Source organism: Pseudophryne corroboree, chromosome 3, assembly GCF_028390025.1.
Source record: "Pseudophryne corroboree isolate aPseCor3 chromosome 3, aPseCor3.hap2, whole genome shotgun sequence".
Classification (NCBI taxonomy): domain Eukaryota; kingdom Metazoa; phylum Chordata; class Amphibia; order Anura; family Myobatrachidae; genus Pseudophryne; species Pseudophryne corroboree.
In genome coordinates this window covers 650,128,329-650,156,062 of record NC_086446.1, presented here as the reverse complement: position 1 = coordinate 650,156,062, position 27,734 = coordinate 650,128,329, and the positions used below count along the sequence as shown (strand labels likewise).

At 41.8% G+C, this 27,734-nt stretch overlaps 1 protein-coding gene and 1 pseudogene across 1 annotated transcript in view; one reads left to right on the top strand and one right to left on the bottom strand.

The window, feature by feature from the left end:
* TMEM26 (transmembrane protein 26) overlaps window positions 1-27,734 on the top strand; it is a 193,560-nt gene that overhangs the window by 45,525 nt on the left and 120,301 nt on the right. The gene's annotated exons all lie outside the window — the stretch shown is intronic.
* LOC134897760 (5S ribosomal RNA) lies at window positions 4,444-4,561 on the bottom strand (annotated as a pseudogene).

Sequence of the window (27,734 nt, the reverse complement as noted above, 5' to 3'; positions counted from 1 at the left end):
CGTGGGAATGAGAGTGAAAAGAGTGAAAAGAGTATTATAGTTATTTACTTGGAAGGTGCATGGTGTGATGGAGAAGTGGATTGCTTCAAACTGTGGGTGCCATGGGTTTGGGTCCTTGTTGGATTCAAATTAGGTGATACTTGTATCTGTGTGTTAACGTTGCTACCACGGAATTTTCAAAGGAATGCACTGTAGTTAAAGCTCTCATTGAGTCCCTGGGGTCTGTGTGTATTCAATTTAAAAATCCATTCCGTTTCTCGTTTGAGCAGTTCTTTCGTCATATCACCTCCTCTTATTCCCAGTTGGACTTTATCCAGACCAAACACCTTAAATTCTTTTGAAAAATCCGTGTGATGAGAATGGAAATGTCGTGCCACCGGAGTCAATTTTTTCATTCGGGTCAGATCACTATTGACGTTTCGGCAATTCCCTACATGTTCCAATACACGTTCTTTTAATTTCCTTGTCGTCATCCCGACGTATTTTAAATTGCAGCTACACTCTATACAGTATATCACTCCCTGGGTGCTGCAATTGAAAAAGTGTTTGATCTGAATTGATTCTCCATAGCGATCGGTCACGGAATTAGTCTTCAATATGAGGGGACAAGCTTTACAATGCCCGCAGGGGAAGGAGCCAGTTGGTATGTTCGATTTTGCCAATGGTTTTTGAAAATGACTCCTAACTAGGAGGTCCTTAATGTTCTTAGCTCTCCTCCAACTCATCTGAATATTATCGTCTATGAAGGGTGCTAGATCACTGTCTAACTTCAGAATAGGAAGATGTTTCTCTATTGCTTTTTTTATTAGCCTCCATTCCGGGCAAAAAGTCCCAATGAATCTGATCTTTTCATCCTTCTCTCGATGTGTTGTCGATTTGGATGAGAAAATCAGGGAATCTCTTGGTATTTTGGTTACTTCAGTACATGCCCTCTTCAATGAGCGTTTACTGTAGCCCCTTTCTCGTAGTCGTTGGGTCAATTCCCGACTTTTGACTTTAAACACTTCTTCCTCTGAACAATTGCGTCTGAGTCTTAGGAATTCTCCTTTGGGGATATTTTCCACCGTGGGAGGGAAATGCGCGCTTGTTTGGTACAGTAGGGTATTAGTCGCCGTTTCTTTTCTATACAGCTCAGTTGCCAGGTACCCCTTGGGGGATTTGTATATATAGACATCAAGGAAGGCTATCCGTTCTTGGCTGATAGTATGCGTTAATTTCAAATTTAAGTTGTTTGTGTTAAGAAGTTGAATAAATTCCTGAAGCAAAACAGAGTCTCCATCCCAAATGACGAATATGTTGTCTATATATCGCAGCCATAGTATGATGTGTGCTGTATATTTGTCATTGATATCAGTGAAGACAAACATCTTTTCCCACCACCCAAGAAAAAGATTTGCATACGTTGGTGCACACGCTGCCCCCATAACGGTGCCCCTGACTTGGAGATAGAAATGTTCTTGGAAAGTGAAGTAGTTCTTCTGTAATACAAAAGCTAGTAGGGAGTATAAGAGATCATTAAAGGCACTCTTCTCTCCTCCATCGAGGAAATATTTAGTAGCCCTCAGACCCGCTTGGTGGTCAATGCTAGTGTACAATGCTTCAACATCCAAGGTCACAAGATAGAAGCTATCTTCGAAAATGATGTTATGAATTTTACGCAATAGGTCCGAGGTGTCCTTCAGGTATGAGGGTAGTTGGAGAACATAATCTCGGAGGTGTAAGTCTAGAAAGCGACTTGGCTGTTCCAAGAGACCCCCATTGCCAGACATGATGGGTCTACCAGGTGGTTTTTTTAGATCTTTATGTATCTTAGGGAGGAGATAAAAAGTCGGTGTCTTTGGATTCTGTACAGTCAAATATTTGTGTTCTTGTTTGGTTATGGTTCCAGCAGCCAAAGCTTCTTCTATTAACCCAATGTATTCCTTCAGGAATCGTGATGTCGGGTTGCTTAGCAGTCGTTGATAGCAGGTAGTTTGTTTTAGCTGACGTAACGCTTCTGTAACATACATCTTACTCGGCCAAAGAACTATGTTCCCTCCTTTGTCTGAAGGTTTTATTATTACATCCTTCCATTCTTGTATCTCTTTGAGTGCTGCTCTTTCTCCTGCGTCCAAATTTGGTGGAAAGAAATGAAGTCTATTACGATTTTTCTTTTGTATCGCATCAAATTCTCTGGATACCATGTCCAGAAAGACTCTGATTTCTGGGCTATTATTATCGGGGGGAAAGAAGGTTGATTTCCCTTTACAGATAGGACGATTTTTACTGGTCATTTCCATCCCAGATTCAAGTTGAAGTTCTTCTAGAATCTCAATCATGCCCAAATCTTCAGTATCCCAAATAGGATCGATATCAGCCAGTCCTCGTGTGGGATCTTGTTTCTTAAAGAATTTCTTTAGGAGTAATTTCCTCCCATACATTCTCAGGTCTTTCTCCCACAAAAATCTATTAAAGGGTTTCGAGGGTGAGAAAGAAAGGCCCTTGCTTAAAACTTTGGTTTGTTCAGGAGTAATTGTTCTCTCGGAAAGATTGATGATCTTTAGATGATGCATGGAGGGTTGATTTAACGAGCCTTCCTCTGTCGTTCCGGATATCTCGAGGTCCGTGGGGTATCCCAATTGTTGTTCCTTCCTCTGTCTCTTCTTTCTCCCCCTCCGTATTGGCCTCCGGGTCTGGTTCGTCCTTTTGTCTTTTGGCCCCGTCCTAAAAAATAGGGCGAGTCCTCTCGGTCTTCCGGGATATAGTGGGTGCGTGGGACGTCTGTCACTTCATTTGCGGAGTCCTCGCTATTGGATGACTCAAACTCCGAGAAAGTATAGTCCTCTTTTGGTTTCCTATCTCTATACTTTGGGGGCTGTGTGTTCCAACGAAATTGATTGCCCAGTGAAAAGTCCCGTTTGTCCCTCTGAAGTTTGTTTCGCTTAAGTTCTATGATGTTTCTTTCATAAATCTCCAGGTCTCTCTTGTGTTTTTCAAAAGTAGATTGTAAAGAGAGATCCTTTTCCCACTTTTCCAGACTTTTTCCAACCTCTTCTATTTCTTTTTCTACCTGATCCAGGATCAGGGTATCATGTTTAATGAGTATATGTAATAATTCACTGGAGCATTTTAGAAGGGTATTTTCCCACTCTGCCTTCAGATTATCTGTGGCTAAGGGAAAGGAAGGAAAAATCCTAGGTCTGAGGCCTCTGGGTACGATTTTGTGTTTAATATAGTTCTCCAGAGTGGTGATGTCCCAAGTAAGTCGTGTTCTCCTCTGTAATGTTTTCTGGAGTTTGGATAAAGGGCCCCTCCAGTCGGAGGTCGGGCTTCCTGAATCCCCAGTTTCTAGGAAAAGATCTTCAAAGCCCTCGGTGTTCCTACGTCTGGTAAGTTCAGATTTCAAGGAAAATGAAGACATCATATGCGGTTGTATTGTTTTGGTGGATACTGAGTTGATCCAGAGCAGTGGAAAGGAAAGAAAAGGACCACTGGCCACTGGGTAAAGTGTTTATCAAACTGTGCAGGAATCTGAAACTGATCTAGGATCAGCAAAAATACAGGTTTACCGAGAAAGGTTGGTGATTCCGCACCAGTATTACACAATTACATGTGTTTATGTGAACCAGTATACGTTTATACAGAGATAATCTCTTAATTACCGTCTGGTGGTGCACCCAGAGTCAGAGAAAAGCTGGAGCAAAAATAGAATAAAGAAGACTCTTGTTTGGGTGCACTCTTGTTACTGTTGTATTTATCGATATTATTAAAACATAACTTTTATTATGCTTTGTTAAAATAAAGTCAGTATCCACTCATTCTCCCCATGGAGTTATTATCAAGCAAATAAAGGGAAAACCCACAGATGTATCATTGGAGGAAAGGGCTAAAAAGGGGTTTGTATGTTCTGGTTTAGCCTATCCCAATATAGACTGGCATAGAGGTGTAGATATAATCACCATACACCTGTTCTCATGCCATACCAGTACAAGCGATGCTTGTATTAATGGGACCAGAGTTGGTCATGCACAAATAGGTATCAATTACATTGGGAGTGTTTATAACAAGTATATACTGCCTAATCCTATTCTCAGCACACAAAAGCTAATAGGTGTGCCTGATATCGCTGGAATTAATAAGTTGTTGATTCCTATTGATTCTTGCCTGAAAAAATCACCATACACCTGTTCTCATGCTATCCCAGTACAAGCAATGCTTGTATTAGTGGGACCAATGTTGGTCATGCACGAGTAGATATCAATTACACCGGGAGTGTTTGAAACATGTATATACTATCTCATCCTATCCTCAGCACACATGACCTGATAGGTGTGCCTGATGTCGCTGGGGATAAGTTGTTGATTCCTAATCGATTCTTGCCTGAAAAAAATCAGGATATAAGTGGGAAGGAAGAAGTAGTGGTGATACTGCTGTTGGTATTGAGTTTTAAAATGAGACAACCTCAGATTACTACACTGGGTATTCTCTGAGGGTCACCCCTCAGATACTGACCCAGCCCATCACCGTTTTGCTTCCAAGATCAGACGAGATTGGGCTCTAGCGGTGAGGTATGATAGTAACCTGTGAATGAGGTGTCCCACTCACCAATGAGAGTGCACCTATTCAGTAGATTAAGGAAGAAGTGTGGATCTGCTGTCTATGTTAGACCTGGGATTACTCCCAGGAATCATGGATGAGAGTCCACGAAAATAGAAAGAGGGATGAAATCTTTAGTAGAGAGAAAAAGATAGTACAATGCTTTATTCGAGCATAATTGGATATATGTGTTATATTCGATATATGTTCACGGTGTCTCTATATGGGTTAACTGTGGAGATGCCCTTTCACGGGAAAAATTACATCCACACACTTTCTCAATTCAATTTGAACAGCATATCCAATATTATCAGAAAGAAAGTCCCAAAATAAAGTGTATGCAGGAATGTATGACGAATGAAGGTAACATACCAATCAATTTTAGCATACGTGTATCATGGCTGGAGCTGTCATCTCCATTATTTAGCTACACATGGAATAAGTATGCTGTTTTGAACACCAGTTATATGTATGCACCAACAAAAATTACAGATCAGACAAGAATAAAGAAAAGATATCACAATTGATACCGGGTACCGCCCAGGTCGCTGGGTCAGTTAAAGGTGATTAGTAGTGCTGATATTCTCCCATGATAGGATCCTATTGCATGCCTTGCTCAGAGTTCTTGTTGCATATATGGGTAGGAAAACGCGTTTCACCCGTCAAATCGGGCTTGCTCACTTCCAATGCTGGTATTCTGATGTTGTGCCGGGTTTAAAAGCCCTGTTATTAATTGGTCAGCCAATGGCTGCGTGTCTCTTAATTAAATGTCCAGCTCCTGCTGTTCGGCGGAAGCCGTGGGTGTGTATGTGGTTGCTTGGCAACCTGGAAAGCATCGGCTTATGGGAGGTGACGGGGAGGTCCTAATCTCTGGGACGCTCGAGTAGGAGAGAGGCGGGGTTCAGCTCCCGCTGTATAGGCGGAAGTCGTGGGTGTGTATGTGGTTGCTTGGCAACCTTTAGGGCATCGGCTTATGGGAGGTGATGGGGAGGTCCTATTCCCTGGGACGCTGGAGTAGGAGATAGGAGATATTCAGCTCTCGCTGTATAGACGGAAGTCGTGGGTGTATTTGTGGTTGCAAGGCAAACTTGAAGGCATCGGCTTATGGGAGGTGACGGGGAGGTCCTATTCTGTGGGACGCTCAAGTAGGAGAGTGGAGATGTTCAGCTCGCGCTGTATAGGCGGAAGTCGTGGGTGTGTATGTGGTTTCTAGGCAACCTGAGGGCATAGGCTTATAGGAGGTGACGGGGAGGTCCTATTCTCTAGGACACTCGGGAAGGAGAAAAAATGAAATATTTAGAAAAATTGTGGAAGGAGAGAGTAGAAAGAAAGAGGGACAGCAAAAAGAAGAAGAGGGGAAGGGAAATGATCCGCGCGCTGCGGGGGAGAAGACACTTCGTGTGCCTGGCTGTATTGCCGTCCGGCCGGACACCCGCTTGACCAGTGCTGCTGCAGGTGGGCGGGTCTGCTGCCATAGTGACCATTTATTTATTGTGTCGTGACCTGGAGTCTGTTAAGAAAGGTGGCGTCTCGTTGCATAGCAACAGACCGATTGGATTGCTGGAGTTTTGCATACTAGTTTGATAAAAGGTCACTGTGGGTTTGATACAGAGATCGCTGGCCTATTAGCCTGCGTATATTAATAAAATGGAGGATGTCATGTTGCTTGGCTATCAGCTATTGGAAATGCTGGCGTATTGTTGTCCAGCTTTGGTTAATACATGGGTCAGGAGACGTTGGTCTGTGGTCATAGTAATAGGATATAGGGTGTGCAGAAATTGGGGGGGGGGGAAAGGTGTGGGAGGGGGAGTTTGTTGGTTGTGATGAAATGACAGGATTTGGGTCTGATTTGTATTCTGATGTGGATAGAAAGGTGAGGGGTTTTAGGGAAGGGTGGGTGGGGGCCGGGAGGGGGGGGAGGGAAAAAATTGTGGGGGGTGAAAGGAAAGTTGGGAGAAAGAATGGTAGGAGGGCTGATTGAGGAGGTAGTTGTATTGAGGCTTATAACGTCACTGGGGATTTGTTGAGGTGACAGGATGTGGAAGGGCCAAGTGTGGGAAGTGTATATTGGCTTGAATTGCCAATTGATTGTGCCTATGTGTAAGTGGGGAATGTTGCTTAGTCTGTGATGAATGGGTGAAAGGTGTCTGTGACCATCGTTGTGTGGGGGGAGGGGGCGGGTTTGGAGGGAGGGGAAAAAAGGGGGGAAAAAAGAGGGAAGGGGGGGAAAGAAGGGAAATGTAGGTGTGTGTGTAACTGGGCTGATTGGGTAAGTAATTTAGTGTGGTGTATTGGAATGTGGTAGGAGCCTAACATGCATGGGAATGAGAGTGAAAAGAGTGAAAAGAGTATTATAGTTATTTACTTGGAAGGTGCATGGTGTGATGGAGAAGTGGATTGCTTCAAACTGTGGGTGCCATGGGTTTGGGTCCTTGTTGGATTCAAATTAGGTGATACTTGTATCTGTGTGTTAACGTTGCTACCACGGAATTTTCAAAGGAATGCACTGTAGTTAAAGCTCTCATTGAGTCCCTGGGGTCTGTGTGTATTCAATTTAAAAATCCATTCCGTTTCTCGTTTGAGCAGTTCTTTCGTCATATCACCTCCTCTTATTCCCAGTTGGACTTTATCCAGACCAAACACCTTAAATTCTTTTGAAAAATCCGTGTGATGAGAATGGAAATGTCGTGCCACCGGAGTCAATTTTTTCATTCGGGTCAGATCACTATTGACGTTTCGGCAATTCCCTACATGTTCCAATACACGTTCTTTTAATTTCCTTGTCGTCATCCCGACGTATTTTAAATTGCAGCTACACTCTATACAGTATATCACTCCCTGGGTGCTGCAATTGAAAAAGTGTTTGATCTGAATTGATTCTCCATAGCGATCGGTCACGGAATTAGTCTTCAATATGAGGGGACAAGCTTTACAATGCCCGCAGGGGAAGGAGCCAGTTGGTATGTTCGATTTTGCCAATGGTTTTTGAAAATGACTCCTAACTAGGAGGTCCTTAATGTTCTTAGCTCTCCTCCAACTCATCTGAATATTATCGTCTATGAAGGGTGCTAGATGTTTCCTCCAATGATACATCTGTGGGTTTTCCCTTTATTTGCTTGATAATAACTCCATGGGGAGAATGAGTGGATACTGACTTTATTTTAACAAAGCATAATAAAAGTTATGTTTTAATAATATCGATAAATACAACAGTAACAAGAGTGCACCCAAACAAGAGTCTTCTTTATTCTATTTTTGCTACAGTGAAGCCAAATAGGTTGGTTAAAGTCATGTCGCTCACTGATATTGCTACTGTTGTTGCTGGTTCTTGGTTTTGAGGTTTTCAGGGTGTTACTTGATGCCTATTATGGTTTTCTACAGCCATTTACACTTGGCATAAAAATCTGAACTGAGATCAGGGGCAAAATGTAATACCCTGTGAGCTATAGGCTGTTTGGGAATTCCTGCAAGTCTGCCCGTATTGTGTTTGGGTGGGTTATATTGTTTCTGTGCAGGGTAAATACTAGCTGCTTTATTTTTACACTGCAATTTAGATTTCAGTTTTAACACACCCAACCCAAATCTAACTCTCTCTGCACATGTTATATCTGCCCCCCTGTAGTTTAACATGGTTTTACCCAGTTGCTAACTTTTTTGGTTTGCTAACTAGCCTGAATAAGACCCACAGTCTGCTTTCCTTTCATTTAGGACCACTGCTCTCCTACTTGTACTTATCCCTCAGCTGGGAGCTCCTACAGTAGATCACTATGCTGGTCACTACACCCTGTGAATAACTGTTTTACCGGGGATACAGCTAACATGTAGTCCTGCAGTGTAGTGCTGTGTAGGGTGCTGTACTACAGACCTCAGACAGGTTAACAATACAGCTGTCTTGTAGTGCTGTCTGTCTCCTCTAAATTAGTTTCTGCTCACACTGAGGTGAAGGATGATCCGCAGCCCCAGCTCCTCATATGGGGACAAGTCCACCTCCATGTCACCTTCTATGAGAGCTCCATCTGGAAAGAGGCTGCTGGAACTCCGTCTCTCGGTCAGCCTCCTGGTGGATTAACTCCATCTCTACTACTGGAGCTACGGGAACCCCAGGTCTCACCGCCAGAAGGGAAGATGCTGTGCATAGCACTGCTTAGATTTCCTCGTCATCACAAATGCCGCTTAGCTTAAGGAACTGCAAAATGGTATATGACCTCTCCCTAAGGACTACAGTTAAAATGCATTTTTTTTTAACCCATCTATCCAACTACAGTTTCTGTGTCAGTGCATGCCAGTCCTCCTCCTACTGACTGCACTTACAGCTGGCTCTCTTATAGCCTTAGTCTATGCCCCATTAAATGTAAACAGTCTTGGCTGCTGGAAAAAAAATCATTAAAAAGCTTAAGGGAGAAAACAGCTTTCAGCAAAGATAATAACATCAACAGCCATTACCAATGTTATATATCATTTTCACATATATATTAACACCCACAGCAGGGCACTTTAGTTCTAGTGGCACGTTCTGTTTCTGGGGTACCACATGTTGACAAAATATACCCAACTCATTTTGATTTTCATTGGATATTGCTGAAATGGTTTTTACTCAACGCTCAACATATTAAACAGGTCTAGAAAACTTATGCCAGATTTTACAATTCTGTATTTCAGTTTGTATTACACTGTTTGTACAGCATTTAAAGGTACACAAGATACAATTATTATTATTATTATTATTATTATAACAATTTAATCAGATATTATAGATAAATAACAACACATTGAGTAGCCTGGAAATAGCAATTTATAGCTTAATGAGTTTTATACTATGACTGCTATCTAGAGAATGTACTGTGGTTTTATTTGCTCACTAGCATAAGAAAATGTTATCTCTGAACTAGAAAAAATCCTTCTTGCAAAATCTTGCAGTCTAAAGCAGATATATATGCAGGAACTAACAAGAACGTATTGTAGTTGGATATACAGTATGGGGATCCAGCTTATCAGGTCTGGTTAGTTGCTGGCCTCTCTCTTCCTTTCACAGTGCCGTAGCTCTCTCCTGCCATCTGCTATCAGCAGCTGTTTCAGCATCTCACATAGTGGCGCCGACGCATGGGTAATGCCACCTTGGATTTGCTCCATCTTCGCAAATAGGCAATCCTGTCCCTGAACCTGTGGTCACCTGAGTGCTGACAGTGAATCCTGAATTAGCCCACTTGACGTGGGCTATTTAAATGGCTTTTGTACACTTCCTCTTTTCTCAGACTTCATCTAACCTACATGACCAGATCTCTTACTCCTGGTTCCTGGTATCATTGTGTGATGGTGTTCCTGCGACTCCATCTGGAAACCTCCTGAAATTCTCTTACATTCCTGTGCAGTCATTTGTTCTTGGCTTTAAGATCTCCAACTACTTCTGGGTCTCCTCTTGTAAATCTCATTGTGTATACCCATGACTGGGCTGCAGATTTTCCAGTACATTGTCTCACACTACATTGTCTCAGTCCTGCAGCTACACCAGTGCTTTAACCTCTGCACTGCTCCAGCAAACTTGCAATATCACCAGTGCACAGTATCTCACACTGCTCCTGTAGTCCTGCAGCTACACCAGTGCTTTAACCTCTGCACTGCTCCAGCAAACCTTCAATATCACCAGTGCACAGTATCTCACACTGCTCCTGTAGTCCTGCAGCTACACCGGTGCTTTAACATCTGCACTGCTCCAGCAAACCTTCAATATCACCAGTGCACAGTATCTCACACTGCTCCTGTAGTCCTGCAGCTACACCGGTGCTTTAACATCTGCACTGCTCCAGCAAACCTTCAATATCACCAGTGCACAGTATATCACACTGCTCCTGTAGTCCTGCAGCTACACCGGTGCTTTAACATCTGCACTGCTCCAGCAAACCTTCAATATCACCAGTGCACAGTATCTCACACTGCTCCTGTAGTCCTGCAGCTACACCGGTGCTTTAACATCTGCACTGCTCCAGCAAACCTTCAATATCACCAGTGCACAGTATCTCACACTGCTCCTGTAGTCCTGCAGCTACACCGGTGCTTTAACATCTGCACTGCTCCAGCAAACCTTCAATCTCACCAGTGCACAGTATCTCACACTGCTCCTGCAGATCTGCAATATATACAGTGTGCAGGCTCTCCCACTGCTCCTGCAGTCCTGCAGCTACACCTGTACTTTAACTCCAATACTGCCCAGCAGATCTGCAATATCCCAGTTTTCAGGCTCTCACACTGCTCCTGCAGTCCTGCAGGTACACCTCTGCTTTAATCTTTTCTCTGTCTCAGCAGACCTGCAGCATCTCTAGTGTGTATACCTGCAGTCTAGCAGCTACAACTGTTCTTTAACCTTTTTTCTGTTTTAGCAAACCTCTACAGTATCTGTAGCACATCGCTCCTCACAGTGCCCCAGTAGTCCTGAAACATCTCCTGTACATTACCTTTCCCAGTTCCAGCTGTCCTGCAATATTATCTGTGCATTTTACCCTTGCTTGCACTACCGTGCCCATTCTATGCCAGTATACCTTCTGCTACTTGTGCTAGTTACCTAATGTATCTACTTCCCTCACTATTCCAGTCTGGGGGGGGGGGGGGGGGGGGCTATGTCTTGGTAAACACCAGTTAGCTTGTCAGACTCCACGCCTCCAGACTAGCAGTGCTATATAGGAGAAATCTTGCTTTAGTGATATCTAAACATGCTTCTCCTTGTTTATTTCATATCAATGATCTTACTAAACAAAAGTGTTTACATTGTTTTAAAAAAAACTGTGCGTGCATGCTGTAATTGTAGTGAAACACCAATGTATGTACCAACAATTGCTCAATTGCGATTATCGGTTCGCTTCCATCCAACCTGAATAGGGTCCATAGCCTGTAACTTGCTGTCAACAATACCACTTTGTTGGGTGGGTCATCCATTGGGCATGATATGAGGGAGTAGGTGAAAGGCATTCTGGAGGCTGCTGCTGGATTGCATGTCCTCATAGCTGTAATCTGATCTGCTCAATTTTCTCCTTGCCACCATACTACTGTAGGTCTAGTTATACGTTAGCGATATAATTATTGACCAAGTTTTACGTCAACTCTTGTGTCCATATCATTACTTTAGGGGTATTGTATATGTTGACGGGCATAATGTAAACATTCATCATGCCAACATGTGAATGTTGACATGGTTATACTGTCAACATTGACCATGTTGAGATATTGTCCCTGGTGGCCAGTGACCAATAACCTGCTCCTCATGCTACACCCTCTCCAGTGCAGTCATGTGACCATCATGTGACCATCATGTGACCATCATGTGACCATCAGACCTCTGATCCTCCGGTGTTCCAGTAAGTATTATTACCATATCCATAACCTCTAACCTACCTCTTGTGCCTAACCCTAATCTCCCGCCCCACATACACACAGTCTAACCTTAATGTCAACATTCTGACAAATTCAACATTCTGTGATTATGAATATGTTGCATGTCAACATTTTAACAATGTCGACACCATAACCGTCGATAGTGTGGTATCAACATTATCCCTTATTTTAGAGTTTGTTACACACTTTCTTGTAGTACACCTATAACATTAAGGAGCTTATGAAACCCCTCTTAATTATTCTGTATAATTCTTTGGAACACGACTGAAAAGGCATTTTAATTTAAAAAAAAAATACTTAAGTGTATCAGCAGAGAACAATAATATATATTATTTCTTACTAGAAGAACTACAATGCACATTTATTGGAAATCTGCTCATTCAGATTGTGATGTCACTCAGGTGCTAAAAGGGATGGGTAATTCTGTGTAAGAATTTTTTTTTCTATCCCTGATGCACATTGAGTGAAAAATAACACTACATAATAATCAGATAATACAGAGATATTAGTTGCGTATATGTGCAGATATAGGGTTAAGCCCCCCGGCCGAACGGCAAGGCGTCGCCGTCACTGGGGATCCCTAATATTAGGTATGGGGTCTGGGTTGCAGGACCCCATCACGTCGGCACAGCAGGGTAGGGGGTGCTGTTGGCAGCACTTGTCAATTATCAGTTTTAATTACTTTCACTTGCAGCTTCCCTCCTTTTTGAAGGCCAGCATCTCCGGGCCGCCACTGTCTCCTACTCCCACCCCTTTTGTCACTAATACCTATACAACATTCATGGACTTGATTTGAGATTTCTTTGTTATTTAGTCACACTATCCTTTATTACATTTCAAGATGCTGACATGCCCGGGATTCGAACCCATTACCTGTGGCATTGCAATTAGACAATCTATTTATTGGGCTATCTCCCTTGCATAGAAAGGTAGATAATTCTAAGCTAGAGAATTCTAACTATTTGAAGCTTACTTAATGAAAAAATGATCAGCATTGCGGCTGAGCAGATCTATGTAGTGTGTGGCTGCAAGGGACTGGATGTGTGGCTGCACACTACATAGATCTGATCAATTGCAAGGCTGATTATTTTTTTAACAGTAGCTTCATATAGTGTTGATAATATAGTTTTTTTTAACAGTAGCTTCATATAGTGTTCATAGTATAGTTTTTATGCAGGATCACATAGCTCAATGAGTATGGTGTTTGATTAGAATTCAACGGGTGGTCTTCAGGTTGCCGACTGTCGGGATCCCGGCGCACAGTATACCGGCGCCGGAATCCCAACAGCCGGTATACCGACAGATTTTCTCCCTCCTGGGGGTCCACGACCCCCCTGGAGGGAGAATAAATAGCGTGGCGCACGTGGCGCGCGTAGCGTAGCGCGCCACAGTGCCTTCAGCGTGGCAAGTGCAGCGAGCCCGCAAGGGGCTCATTTGCACTCGCCAAGCTGTCGGTATGCTGGCAGTTGGGCTCCCGGCGCTGGTATGCTGGTCACCAGGAGCCCGGCTGCCGGCATACCATACTACACCCGAATTCAACAGGTTATTTCCTGGGTATGGCAGTATATTAGAATTCAACAGGTTTGAATCCTGGGTATGGCAGTATATTGAAATGTGTTAGTGAATAAAGGGTATTGTTACTGAATAACAATGAGTTCTCAAGTTAAGTGCATGATTGTGGTATAAAGAAGATTTGTGTCCAAATCCATTTTCTTGCAGTGCTCTATAAATGTGTAACGATACAAATATTGATTTATGGAATCATATTTATGAATATTAGTATTTAATATAACATATATGGTTATTAATATATGGATATATTTAAATTAATATGCGTTATCATATATATCTGCAAATATATTATGTCAGACCTGCAGCATCTCTAGTGTGTATACCTGCAGTCTAGCAGCTACAACTGTTCTTTAACCTTTTTTCTGTTTTAGCAAACCTCTACAGTATCTGTAGCACATCGCTCCTCACAGTGCCCCAGTAGTCCTGAAACATCTCCTGTACATTACCTTTCCCAGTTCCAGCTGTCCTGCAATATTATCTGTGCATTTTACCCTTGCTTGCACTACCGTGCCCATTCTATGCCAGTATACCTTCTGCTACTTGTGCTAGTTACCTAATGTATCTACTTCCCTCACTATTCCAGTCTGGGGGGGGGGGGGGGGGGGGGCTATGTCTTGGTAAACACCAGTTAGCTTGTCAGACTCCACGCCTCCAGACTAGCAGTGCTATATAGGAGAAATCTTGCTTTAGTGATATCTAAACATGCTTCTCCTTGTTTATTTCATATCAATGATCTTACTAAACAAAAGTGTTTACATTGTTTTAAAAAAAACTGTGCGTGCATGCTGTAATTGTAGTGAAACACCAATGTATGTACCAACAATTGCTCAATTGCGATTATCGGTTCGCTTCCATCCAACCTGAATAGGGTCCATAGCCTGTAACTTGCTGTCAACAATACCACTTTGTTGGGTGGGTCATCCATTGGGCATGATATGAGGGAGTAGGTGAAAGGCATTCTGGAGGCTGCTGCTGGATTGCATGTCCTCATAGCTGTAATCTGATCTGCTCAATTTTCTCCTTGCCACCATACTACTGTAGGTCTAGTTATACGTTAGCGATATAATTATTGACCAAGTTTTATGTCAACTCTTGTGTCCATATCATTACTTTAGGGGTATTGTATATGTTGACGGGCATAATGTAAACATTCATCATGCCAACATGTGAATGTTGACATGGTTATACTGTCAACATTGACCATGTTGAGATATTGTCCCTGGTGGCCAGTGACCAATAACCTGCTCCTCATGCTACACCCTCTCCAGTGCAGTCATGTGACCATCATGTGACCATCATGTGACCATCATGTGACCATCAGACCTCTGATCCTCCGGTGTTCCAGTAAGTATTATTACCATATCCATAACCTCTAACCTACCTCTTGTGCCTAACCCTAATCTCCCGCCCCACATACACACAGTCTAACCTTAATGTCAACATTCTGACAAATTCAACATTCTGTGATTATGAATATGTTGCATGTCAACATTTTAACAATGTCGACACCATAACCGTCGATAGTGTGGTATCAACATTATCCCTTATTTTAGAGTTTGTTACACACTTTCTTGTAGTACACCTATAACATTAAGGAGCTTATGAAACCCCTCTTAATTATTCTGTATAATTCTTTGGAACACGACTGAAAAGGCATTTTAATTTAAAAAAAAAATACTTAAGTGTATCAGCAGAGAACAATAATATATATTATTTCTTACTAGAAGAACTACAATGCACATTTATTGGAAATCTGCTCATTCAGATTGTGATGTCACTCAGGTGCTAAAAGGGATGGGTAATTCTGTGTAAGAATTTTTTTTTCTATCCCTGATGCACATTGAGTGAAAAATAACACTACATAATAATCAGATAATACAGAGATATTAGTTGCGTATATGTGCAGATATAGGGTTAAGCCCCCCGGCCGAACGGCAAGGCGTCGCCGTCACTGGGGATCCCTAATATTAGGTATGGGGTCTGGGTTGCAGGACCCCATCACGTCGGCACAGCAGGGTAGGGGGTGCTGTTGGCAGCACTTGTCAATTATCAGTTTTAATTACTTTCACTTGCAGCTTCCCTCCTTTTTGAAGGCCAGCATCTCCGGGCCGCCACTGTCTCCTACTCCCACCCCTTTTGTCACTAATACCTATACAACATTCATGGACTTGATTTGAGATTTCTTTGTTATTTAGTCACACTATCCTTTATTACATTTCAAGATGCTGACATGCCCGGGATTCGAACCCATTACCTGTGGCATTGCAATTAGACAATCTATTTATTGGGCTATCTCCCTTGCATAGAAAGGTAGATAATTCTAAGCTAGAGAATTCTAACTATTTGAAGCTTACTTAATGAAAAAATGATTAGCATTGCGGCTGAGCAGATCTATGTAGTGTGTGGCTGCAAGGGACTGGATGTGTGGCTGCACACTACATAGATCTGATCAATTGCAAGGCTGATTATTTTTTTAACAGTAGCTTCATATAGTGTTGATAATATAGTTTTTTTTAACAGTAGCTTCATATAGTGTTCATAGTATAGTTTTTATGCAGGATCACATAGCTCAATGAGTATGGTGTTTGATTAGAATTCAACGGGTGGTCTTCAGGTTGCCGACTGTCGGGATCCCGGCGCACAGTATACCGGCGCCGGAATCCCAACAGCCAGTATACCGACAGATTTTCTCCCTCCTGGGGGTCCACGACCCCCCTGGAGGGAGAATAAATAGCGTGGCGCACGTGGCGCGCGTAGCGTAGCGCGCCACAGTGCCTTCAGCGTGGCAAGTGCAGCGAGCCCGCAAGGGGCTCATTTGCACTCGCCAAGCTGTCGGTATGCTGGCAGTTGGGCTCCCGGCGCTGGTATGCTGGTCACCAGGAGCCCGGCTGCCGGCATACCATACTACACCCGAATTCAACAGGTTATTTCCTGGGTATGGCAGTATATTAGAATTCAACAGGTTTGAATCCTGGGTATGGCAGTATATTGAAATGTGTTAGTGAATAAAGGGTATTGTTACTGAATAACAATGAGTTCTCAAGTTAAGTGCATGATTGTGGTATAAAGAAGATTTGTGTCCAAATCCATTTTCTTGCAGTGCTCTATAAATGTGTAACGATACAAATATTGATTTATGGAATCATATTTATGAATATTAGTATTTAATATAACATATATGGTTATTAATATATGGATATATTTAAATTAATATGCGTTATCATATATATCTGCAAATATATTATGTCAGGCTTACAAATTAATTGGCTGATAAATATATGCAGTCCTTATATATATATGACTTATGAAATTATGAAGTTAAGATTCCTTAAAGAGAGTTCAAGCTTGAATATTACCGCTCTTTTTATATGATTATTTATTTACAGGCAGATCAAATCGTACAGAATAAGATATACACAGTAGTGATATATATACTAATTATTATATTAAGCTATGCTATGCTTCCTTCGTTATATAACATAAAACAACATGACATAAGTTTCACAAACAGTTTGATTACTAACATAAAATGTATACTTGCAAGTTAAAGATTGCCATCCCAAGAATCATTCCTTCTGCATGTTCTCCATGACTTCTCCTGACTGACTTCCTTCCTTCTCTCCTTCTCCTTCTTCCTTCTCCCTCCTCCTAACTAAAAAGCCTGCTCCTTTTATCCCATATTTTACCAATTCAAACTATCATATTCTCATAGTTTCCAATGGAATAGGTAATTATAGGTTTGTCAGATTCCAAGGTGTAATAAAACAAACATTGAACTGGGCTGTCGTGTCCTGTTCACGGAGGCATGGTGTCATAAAAGTGTGGTGTCCACACGGCCTTAAGCAAGTATAGTATTGTAAAATCTGGAATGTCTTTTCATCCAAAGTTCTGTTGTATTGACAAGTTTTCCTGGGGTGGGTTACACCATGTTTTATCAATGGATGCGATCTCTTTTCATAGTAGTTAATTTATGCTCCCTAGCTTTAACCTTTACTGGACAATAGACAAACCAGTTTTATAATTGCGATAGGTATTGTAAACCTTGATTCTGATCTATTGTAAGCACACCTGTGAATTCCAATGACCAACAGAGCTCTGTCACACACCTATTATCATTTATGGCCTAATACCTTTTCTCTACAATGACTCTTGATCTTACTGTGACCTCTCTAGCCTTATTTATGGCTAGAGCAGAATAAACCTGTTCCCTACACTGTTTTACCATCTTGCAGTAAAACACAAATATACAGTATATCTATATAAACACATACACAAACCTAATCTCTTAAATCAGCAAAACATTACCTCATACATTCAAATTTATTTCATATCTATTCCTTACTATATATATCCACTACACACTATGGTTACATCACTTATTTATAATGAATTATTTTAATTCAGACAATATCCATTGCCCTAATATTATACTAAGTGCAGACAATTACCTATAAGGCAACAGTCGCCCCCTTGTGGCCATGAGAAATTATTTTGATTGGCCACACATTAAACTAGCGTAATTGCTTCCAAATATATTTCAAAATATTCCTTCAAACATAACTTTCGTTGTAACCATAATATATACCATAAGTGTAATAATAATAACCATTATGATTTTAAAAATCTCTAAAAATTCTTAGCTTACCTAACCTTATTCTACTTTTACTTTTAACTAAAGCAGACCAAGACTGAGGTTTTTATTCAGTATTCATGAGGAAAACTAATTTCTACAGACATTTGGAATACCATAGCCCAATTGTAGACCTTTTTTTTCTGTATCTGGATCAGTACGTTTGGACATTTTTGCTGTTCTTGTCTGTAGCAATGTACTGGGATAAGACTGTCATCTGCGTGGTTTGCTTGCAATTGGAGACGCCTTGCGTTTGCATTATGGAGGCAGTTGAAGTAGAATTCTTCATAGCAGCTGCTCCTTTGCTTGCCATTTCGCTGTTTGAGGCAGAGGGCTTTGTACGTCGAGTGCTGTATATTTTGCGTACTGTAATCCTGAGTTTGCAACTCAGTACTTGTGACAACCCTCAGTAATGGTCTTTATACAGTCCTTAGCAGTTCTGTTTCCTTTGCGTTTATCCAATACCGCAGTTGTGACCAGTGTCCATATTGCTTTGCACAAAACAGGTTGTGATTTTGAATAGAACAGGCATATACAGTATGAACCAGTCTTTTTTTCTTTCTTTTCTTTTCTCTTTCTTTCTTTCTTTCTTTCTTTCTTTCTTTCTTTCTTTCCTTGTTAATAGTAGGTCTTAATTGTCTTCGGGCAATAGTACCACAAATGGCTGCGAGTAGTACCCCTACTCTGTTTACTGTATTTCCTCACTGAATAAATTACCATGCAGTCTTAAGTCTCCTTATTCTACTTTGTACCTATTTATACATCTCAATCTTAAATAAACTTATACCAGTTTAACCCATATAAAGGCGTTTTCTATCCTACCTATATTTTGACTAATAATTATTTAAAATGCTGTTGATGTGTATATAGTAACATCCTATCAATACAATAAATGAATATAATTTTGCTTCAAACAGATATTAAATATCATTTAGGAATGGCTTTGACTAAATCTAATTCCATCCAGTATTATGTTATATGCAGCCATGTGCATATACAGTGACCCTGTTATGCTACAAATAATTCTCTTTGACTTGTTACAGTCTTTATTAAGAGAATTATTCATCCCACTTAATAATCTTGTCCCAATTTGTTAAAACGCGGGATATCATCCTGTATTAGATATTTAATTAGTTTTGAAGCTTTTACGAAGGAAGCATAGGTAGTATCTATTGTGTAATATAAAAAAAAACATAAAATATTTACAAGGTATATAATACAATGATATAAAATATATCTCAGACAAATGTTTACATATATGTGATTAAGGTATATGAAGGGATGAGACTGTTCTGTATAATCACAGTGATGAGATGTGCTGTACACTGTTGTGGGAGTGTACATGTAGTTTGAAAGACAAGTAATGATTACTTGTGATGAAAGGGTTAATGAAAACCTTCCCCTTTCTTGTGAAACTGGAAAACTCCTTGAGGATTTGTCCATATATCAGTCTTTAGGGATGCTATGTAGATTTTGCTGGATAGCAGCGATGAAAGGGTTAATGAAGACCTTTTCCCTTGTAAATTGGAGTCTTTTTGGAGTCTTGCACCATTCTGTATACAGGTTGCCAGGATTACTATGAATCAAACAAAAAGACATACAATGAATATCACAGATATTTATACAGTCATTTAACATAGCTTGCTATGCATTCTGTCCTATCTGCTGCATGTTATCAGGTACAGAATTTACAAATGTGTCTTTAAAGATTGAATAACAAACAAACAATTGTTTTTGGCCTGTGCCAATCTTTCCTGTCACATTGTGTGTCAATGACAGCACAATTGTCGCTGCAGATATGATGCAGGTTTAATTTGGAAACTGTGGCTGTTTGAACATCAAAGCAAACAATGGCTACATTGGATCTAACAAGTAAAGGAATGATACTACCGTATTCACTTGTGACCATACTCCCTTGTGACGCAGCCTGGTCCCAGACTGTCTCCAACCATAGCGTTTGCTGCTTGGCATGGCTTCTTGGTCTTGAAGCATCTTGTATTTCCTGAAAAATATTCTTGTGGGGAGAGAAACTTGTTAGACTTTGCCAAATATGTATTGCAGGTCCCAGGGCTTTCTGTCTTTCCACACCTGTAATAAAATGGTTATGGCACCAGGGCATAAAAAGATTCTCATCCTGGTGATACTTTGTGTCATTGTTAATTGGTGTGTGGTTTGCAGAATGACACTCTGCATGTGGTCTCTCTGAGAGCATGCAAACATTTGCACCATCACTAGAAGTCTCTGAGTGCTCGGTGGGGGTTACATAAGTTTGGGAACTTTGTTTGTAAACATGCATTCCTGAATTAATTTCATGGATTTTCCCTTTAAACATGTTTCCAGGTGAATACATTTCAAGGTTTGCAACTCTGGTTGCCATGGGAGTTTTCACCATGGGGAACTTCTCCACCCCTGTGTGCACTGTACTGCAGCTATCAGTGTTTAAATCTGCTGACAATTCACCTTTGCCTAAGGGCATAACAAATTCTTAATTTACATTGGGAACTCTGAGAGTGTATTCAGCAGAATACTCATAATCTGAGTTACAATAATCTTCCCCTTTAGTAGAAACAGTATAGGGGACATCTCCTATTGCTGCTACCTCCTTTACATTAATGTGCTGTCTGATAAAAGACACATCCGGCACATTGCTACTTTCTTCATTTACCACAGAGGCTGTTCTGCTTGTGGTCTGTGTGACCATAACAGACTCCATGCGCTGCACATTGATGCAGTCCTGCAACATTTATTCGGTACATTTATTCATTTTAGGATCTTGACTGATTAAGTCATTTCTGAATCCTGTAGACAGTGTCTCACATACTACACTATTTCTGTTAGGTGTTTCCATAACCTCAGCTTGCTTGCTGGATGTTATCTCTTCATGAGAGATCTTGACAATTTGATTACAAACTGCCAGACTTTTTGCTTTTGACTTAATCTTTTTCTGTTTATTTTCCTGTTTAAGGGACTTAAATAATGAATGCATTTTTGCATTAATGGTCAGGCACGCCTTACGAAGACGTGAACCTGATTCTTCTTTACATTTCTGTTTGGCTTCTAAAGCCGCAGTTCTGCGCATTTTTCCTAATGCTGCTGCAACTTTTTGCATATTTAACATTGCAATGCTAAATTAATATATTCTTTGTTTTTAGTACTGAAGGTATCCTCTCCTTAAGATTGACCGGTGTCTTAAGGTTAAACTCTAATACCTGGTACATTTATACATTTATTTTGAAATACTCATTTCCACTGTGCACATTTTCTATTCTAGGCCTTTAAATTCTTTATTCTCATTTGTAACCTATTCCACTGTGATCTTGTACTTTGCCAGCAGGCTTACAGCCATTGGTGCTGCTTCCTAATAGATATTATGTTAGTTAAAATAACGTATACTGCACTAACACATTTATCCTAGGTTATACAGAATACAAAATTGACATTACACAATGGTAATAAATTTTCATAGATACATCCCCACCGTGATTCTGCAGATTTGGTAGCCAGTTTATAGCATTTGCTACTCCTCATAAATATTATAAATCAGATAATCAGATTCAGTAATAACAAGTCCAATTCGTGGTCGCCAATATTGATTTATGGAATCATATTTATGAATATTAATATTTAATATAACATATATGGTTATTAATATATGGATATATTTAAATTAATATGCGTTATCATATATATCTGCAAATATATTATGTCAGGCTTACAAATTAATTGGCTGATAAATATATGCAGTCCTTATATATATATGACTTATGAAATTATGAAGTTAAGATTCCTTAAAGAGAGTTCAAGCTTGAATATTACCGCTCTTTTTATATGATTATTTATTTACAGGCAGATCAAATCGTACAGAATAAGATATACACAGTAGTGATATATATACTAATTATTATATTAAGCTATGCTATGCTTCCTTCGTTATATAACATAAAACAACATGACATAAGTTTCACAAACAGTTCAATTACTAACATAAAATGTATACTTGCAAGTTAAAGATTGCCATCCCAAGAATCATTCCTTCTGCATGTTCTCCATGACTTCTCCTCCTGACTGACTTCCTTCCTTCTCTCCTTCTCCTTCTTCCTTCTCCCTCCTCCTAACTAAAAAGCCTGCTCCTTTTATCCCATATTTTACCAATTCAAACTATCATATTCTCATAGTTTCCAATGGAATAGGTAATTATAGGTTTGTCAGATTCCAAGGTGTAATAAAACAAACATTGAACTGGGCTGTCGTGTCCTGTTCACGGAGGCATGGTGTCATAAAAGTGTGGTGTCCACACTGCCTTAAGCAAGTATAGTATTGTAAAATCTGGAACGTCTTTTCATCCAAAGTTCTGTTGTATTGACAAGTTTTCCTGGGGTGGGTTACACCATGTTTTATCAATGGATGTGATCTCTTTTCATAGTAGTTAATTTATGCTCCCTAGCTTTAACCTTTACTGGACAATAGACAAACCAGTTTTATAATTGCGATAGGTATTGTAAACCTTGATTCTGATCTACTGTAAGCACACCTGTGAATTCCAATGACCAACAGAGCTCTGTCACACACCTATTATCATTTATGGCCTAATACCTTTTCTCTACAATGACTCTTGATCTTACTGTGACCTCTCTAGCCTTATTTATGGCTAGAGCAGAATAAACCTGTTCCCTACACTGTTTTACCATCTTGCAGTAAAACACAAATATACAGTATATCTATATAAACACATACACAAACCTAATCTCTTAAATCAGCTAAACATTACCTCATACATTCAAATTTATTTCATATCTATTCCTTACTATATATATCCACTATACACTATGGTTACATCACTTATTTATAATTAATTATTTTAATTCAGACAATATCCATTGCCCTTATATTATACTAAGTGCAGACAATTACCTATAAGGCAACACAAAGAAGTGTTGATCTATGAAATGTGCGCAATAGCTGATTCAATTAGTGTTTCTCAGTCATAAGCGGGTTTCACCTTACCCAAAATTGTGGCATCTATAAATGCGTGTTTATTTATATATATATATATATATATATATATATATATATATATATATATATACATAATGTGGGAAGGGGCATCATAGCATGTGCTTTGTATGGTATCAATCTTGCCATGCCCCCCTTGCCCATGCACCTTAGGTCCCTTTTGGAAAATTGGAGGGGAGGGGGGGCACCAATTCTCTCTCTGGGGGATATTTAATAAAACATAATGATCTCATAAAAGCTGGAAAATGTGATATTTATGTTTTCTGGAGATGGAGATAAATATCTCCTCTCCAGTGACAGTTGCAGCACAGTCCAAAATTCAAACAGGTAACAAACAGGGAGCCACACCAACTGCCAGTGAGTCCCGAACAGCAATGTCTGGCTGTGTTTTGGGTGGCAGTTGGTGTGGCTCCCCTATTTGAATTGTGGACTGCTCTGCAACTGCCACTGGTGAGGAGATATGTATCTCCATCTACAGAGAAAATAAATATCACATCACAGCTTTTATGAGATAATTATGTTTTATTAAATATCCCACTCTGACATAGGGCAGCAAAAAGTCTAGTTACATCTCTGACAAAAGTACCTTAATTTCTCTAACGTCCTAAGTGGATGCTGGGGACTCCGTAAGGACCATGGGGAATAGCGGCTCCGCAGGAGACTGGGCACAAAAGTAAAGCTTTAGAACTACCTGGTGTGCACTGGCTCCTCCCCCTATGACCCTCCTCCAAGCCTCAGTTAGATTTTTGTGCCCGAACGAGAAGGGTGCACACTAGGTGGCTCTCCTGAGCTGCTTAGTGAAAAGTTTAGTTTTAGGTTTTTTATTTTCAGTGAGACCTGCTGGCAACAGGCTCACTGCATCGAGGGACTAAGGGGAGAAGAAGCGAACTCACCTGCGTGCAGAGTGGATTGGGCTTCTTAGGCTACTGGACATTAGCTCCAGAGGGACGATCACAGGCCCAGCCATGGATGGGTCCCAGAGCCGCGCTGCCGGCCCCCTTACAGAGCCAGAAGACTGAAGAGGTCCGGAAAATCGGCGGCAGAAGACGTCCTGTCTTCAACAAGGTAGCGCACAGCACTGCAGCTGTGCGCCATTGCTCTCAGCACACTTCACACTCCGGTCACTGAGGGTGCAGGGCGCTGGGGGGGGGGCGCCCTGAGACGCAATAAAAACACCTTGGATGGCAAAAAATGCATCACATATAGCTCCTGGGCTATATGGATGCATTTAACCCCTGCCAGAATACATAGAAAAACGGGAGATAAGGCCGCCGATAAGGGGGCGGAGCCTATCTCCTCAGCACACTGGCGCCATTTTCCCTCACAGCTCCGTTGGAGGGAAGCTCCCTGGCTCTCCCCTGCAGTCACTACACTACAGAAAGGGTTAAAAAAGAGAGGGGGGGCACTAATTACGCGCAGTATTAAAGATACAGCAGCTATAAGGGGAAAAACACTTATATAAGGTTATCCCTGTATATATATAGCGCTCTGGTGTGTGCTGGCAAACTCTCCCTCTGTCTCCCCAAAGGGCTAGTGGGGTCCTGTCCTCTATCAGAGCATTCCCTGTGTGTGTGCTGTATGTCGGTACTTTTGTGTCGACATGTATGAGGAGAAAAATGATGTGGAGACGGAGCAGATTGCCTGTAATAGTGATGTCACCCCCTAAGGGGTCGACACCTGAGTGGATGAACTGTTGGAAGGAATTACGTAACAGTGTCAGCTCTGTATAAAAGACAGTGGTTGACATGAGACAGCCGGCTACTCAGCTTGTGCCTGTCCAGACGTCTCATAGGCCGTCAGGGGCTCTAAAGCGCCCGTTACCTCAGATGGCAGATATAGACGCCGACACGGATACTGACTCCAGTGTCGACGGTGAAGAGACAAATGTGACTTCCAGTAGGGCCACATGTTACATGATTGAGGCAATGAAAAATGTTTTACACATTTCTGATAATACGAGTACCACCAAAAAGGGGTATTATGTTCGGTGAGGAAAAACTACCTGTAGTTTTCCTGAATCTAAGAAATTAAATGAGGTGTGTGATGATGCGTGGTTTTCCCCCGATAACAACTGATAATTTCAAAAATGTTATTGGCATTATATCCTTTCCCGCCAGAGGTTAGGGTGCGTTGGTAAACACCCCCTAGGGTGGATAAAGCGCTCACACGCTTGTAAGAACAAGGGCTCTACCCTCTCCTGAGATGGCCGCCCTTAAGGATCCTGCTAATAGAAAGCAGGAGGGCATCCTAAAAGGTATTTACACACATACTGGTGTTATACTGCGACCAGCAATCGCCTCAGCCTGGATGTGCAGTGCTGGGTTGGCGTGGTCGGATTCCCTGACTGAAAATATTGATACCCTAGATAGGGACAGTATATTATTGCCTATAGAGCATTTAAAAGATGCATTTCTATATATGCGTGATGCACAGCGGAATATTTGCCGACTGGCATCAAGTCTAAGTGCGTTGTCCATTTCTACCAGTAGAGGGTTATGGACACGACAGTGGTCAGGTGATGCGGATTCCAAACGGCATTTGGAAGTATTGCCTTATTAAGGGGAGGAGTTATTTGGGGTCGGTCTTTCAGACCTGGTGGCCACGGCAACAGCTGGGAAATCCACGTTTGTACCCCAGGTCGCCTCTCAACATGAGAAGACGCCATATTATCAGGCGCAGTCTTTTCGTGGGCAAGCGGGCAAAAGGTTCCTCATTTCTGCCCCGTGACAGAGGGAGAGGAAAAAGGCTGCAGAAATCAGCCAGTTCCCAGGAACAGAAACCCTCTCCCGCCTCTGCCAAGCCCTCAGTATGACGCTGGGGCTTTACAAGCAGAATCAGGCACGGTGGGGGCCCGTCTCAATGAATTTCAGCGCGCAGTGGGCTCACTCGCAAGTAGACCCCTGGATCCTTCAGGTGATATCTCAGGGGTACAAATTGGAATTTGAGACGTCTCCCCCTCGCCGTTTCCTAAAGTCGGCTTTACCGATGTCTCCTTCTGACAGGGAGACAGTTTTGGAAGCCATTCACAAGCTGTATTCCCAGCAGGTGATAATCAAGGTACCCCTCCTGCAACAGGGAACGGGGTATTATTCCACACTGTTGTGGTACCGAAGCCGGACGGCTCGGTGAGACCGATTCTAAATCTAAAATCTTTGAACACTTACATACAGAGGTTCAAATTCAAGATTGAGTCACTCAGAGCAGTGATTGCGAACCTGGAAGAAGAGGACTACATGATGTCTCGGGATATCAAGGATGCTTACCTTCATGTCCCAATTTACCCTTCTCACCAAGGGTACCTCAGGTTTATGGTACAGAACTGTCACTATCAGTTTCAGACGCTGCCGTATGGATGGTCAACGGCACCCCGGGTCTTTACCAAGGTAATGGCCGAAATGATGATACTCCTTCGAAGGAAGGGAATTTTAGTTATCCCTTACTTGGACGATTCCCTGATAAGGGTAAGATCCAGGGAACAGTTGGAGGTCGGTGTAGCACTATCTCAGGTAGTGTTGCGGCAGCACAATTGGATTCTCAATATTCCAAAATCGCAGCTGATTCCGACGACTCGTCTTCTGTTCTTAGGGATGATCCTGGACACAGTTCAGAAAAAGGTGTTTCTCCCGGAGGAGAAAGTCAGGGAGTTATCCGAGCTAGTCGGGAACCTCCTATAACCAAGCCAAGTCTCAGTACATCAATGAGATGGTTCTGGGAAAAATGGTGGCTTCCTATGAAGCAATCCCATGCGGCAGATTCCACGCAAGAACTTTCCAGTGGGACCTGCTGGACAAATGGTCTGGGTCGCATCTTCAGATGCATCAGCGGATAACCCTGTCACCAAGCACAAGGGTGTCTCTCCTGTGGTGGTTGCAGAGTGCTCATCTTCTAGAGGGCCGCATATTCAGGACTGGGTCCTGGTGACCACGGATGCCAGCCTGCGAGGCTGGGGAGCAGTCACACAGGGAAGGAATTTCCAGAGCTTATGGTCAAGCCTGGAGACATCACTTCACATAAATATCCTGAAGCTAAGGGCCATTTACAATGCTCTAAGCTCAGCAAGACCTCTGCTTCAAGGTCACCCGGAGTTGATCCATTCGGACAACATCACGGCAGTCACCCACGTAAACAGACAGGGTGACACAAGAAGCAGAAGGGCAATGGCAGAAGCTGCAAGGATTCTTCGCTGGGCGGAAAATCATGTGATAGCACTGTCAGCAGTATTCATTCCGGGAGTGGACAACTGGGAAGCAGACTTCCTCAGCAGACACGACTTCCACCCGGGAGAGTGGGGACTTCACCCAGAAGTCTTCCACATGTTTATAAAACTCGACAAGTATTGCGCCAGGTCAAGGGACCCTCAGGCAATAGCTATAGACGCTCTGGTAACACAGTGGGTGTACCAGTCAGTGTATGTGTTCCCTCCTCTGCCTCTCATAACCAAGGTACTGAGAATTATAAGATGGAGAGGAGTAAGCACTATATTCGTGGCTCCGGATTGGCCAAGAAGGACTTGGTAACTGGAACTTCAAGAGATGCTCACGGAGGATCCGTGGCCTCTACC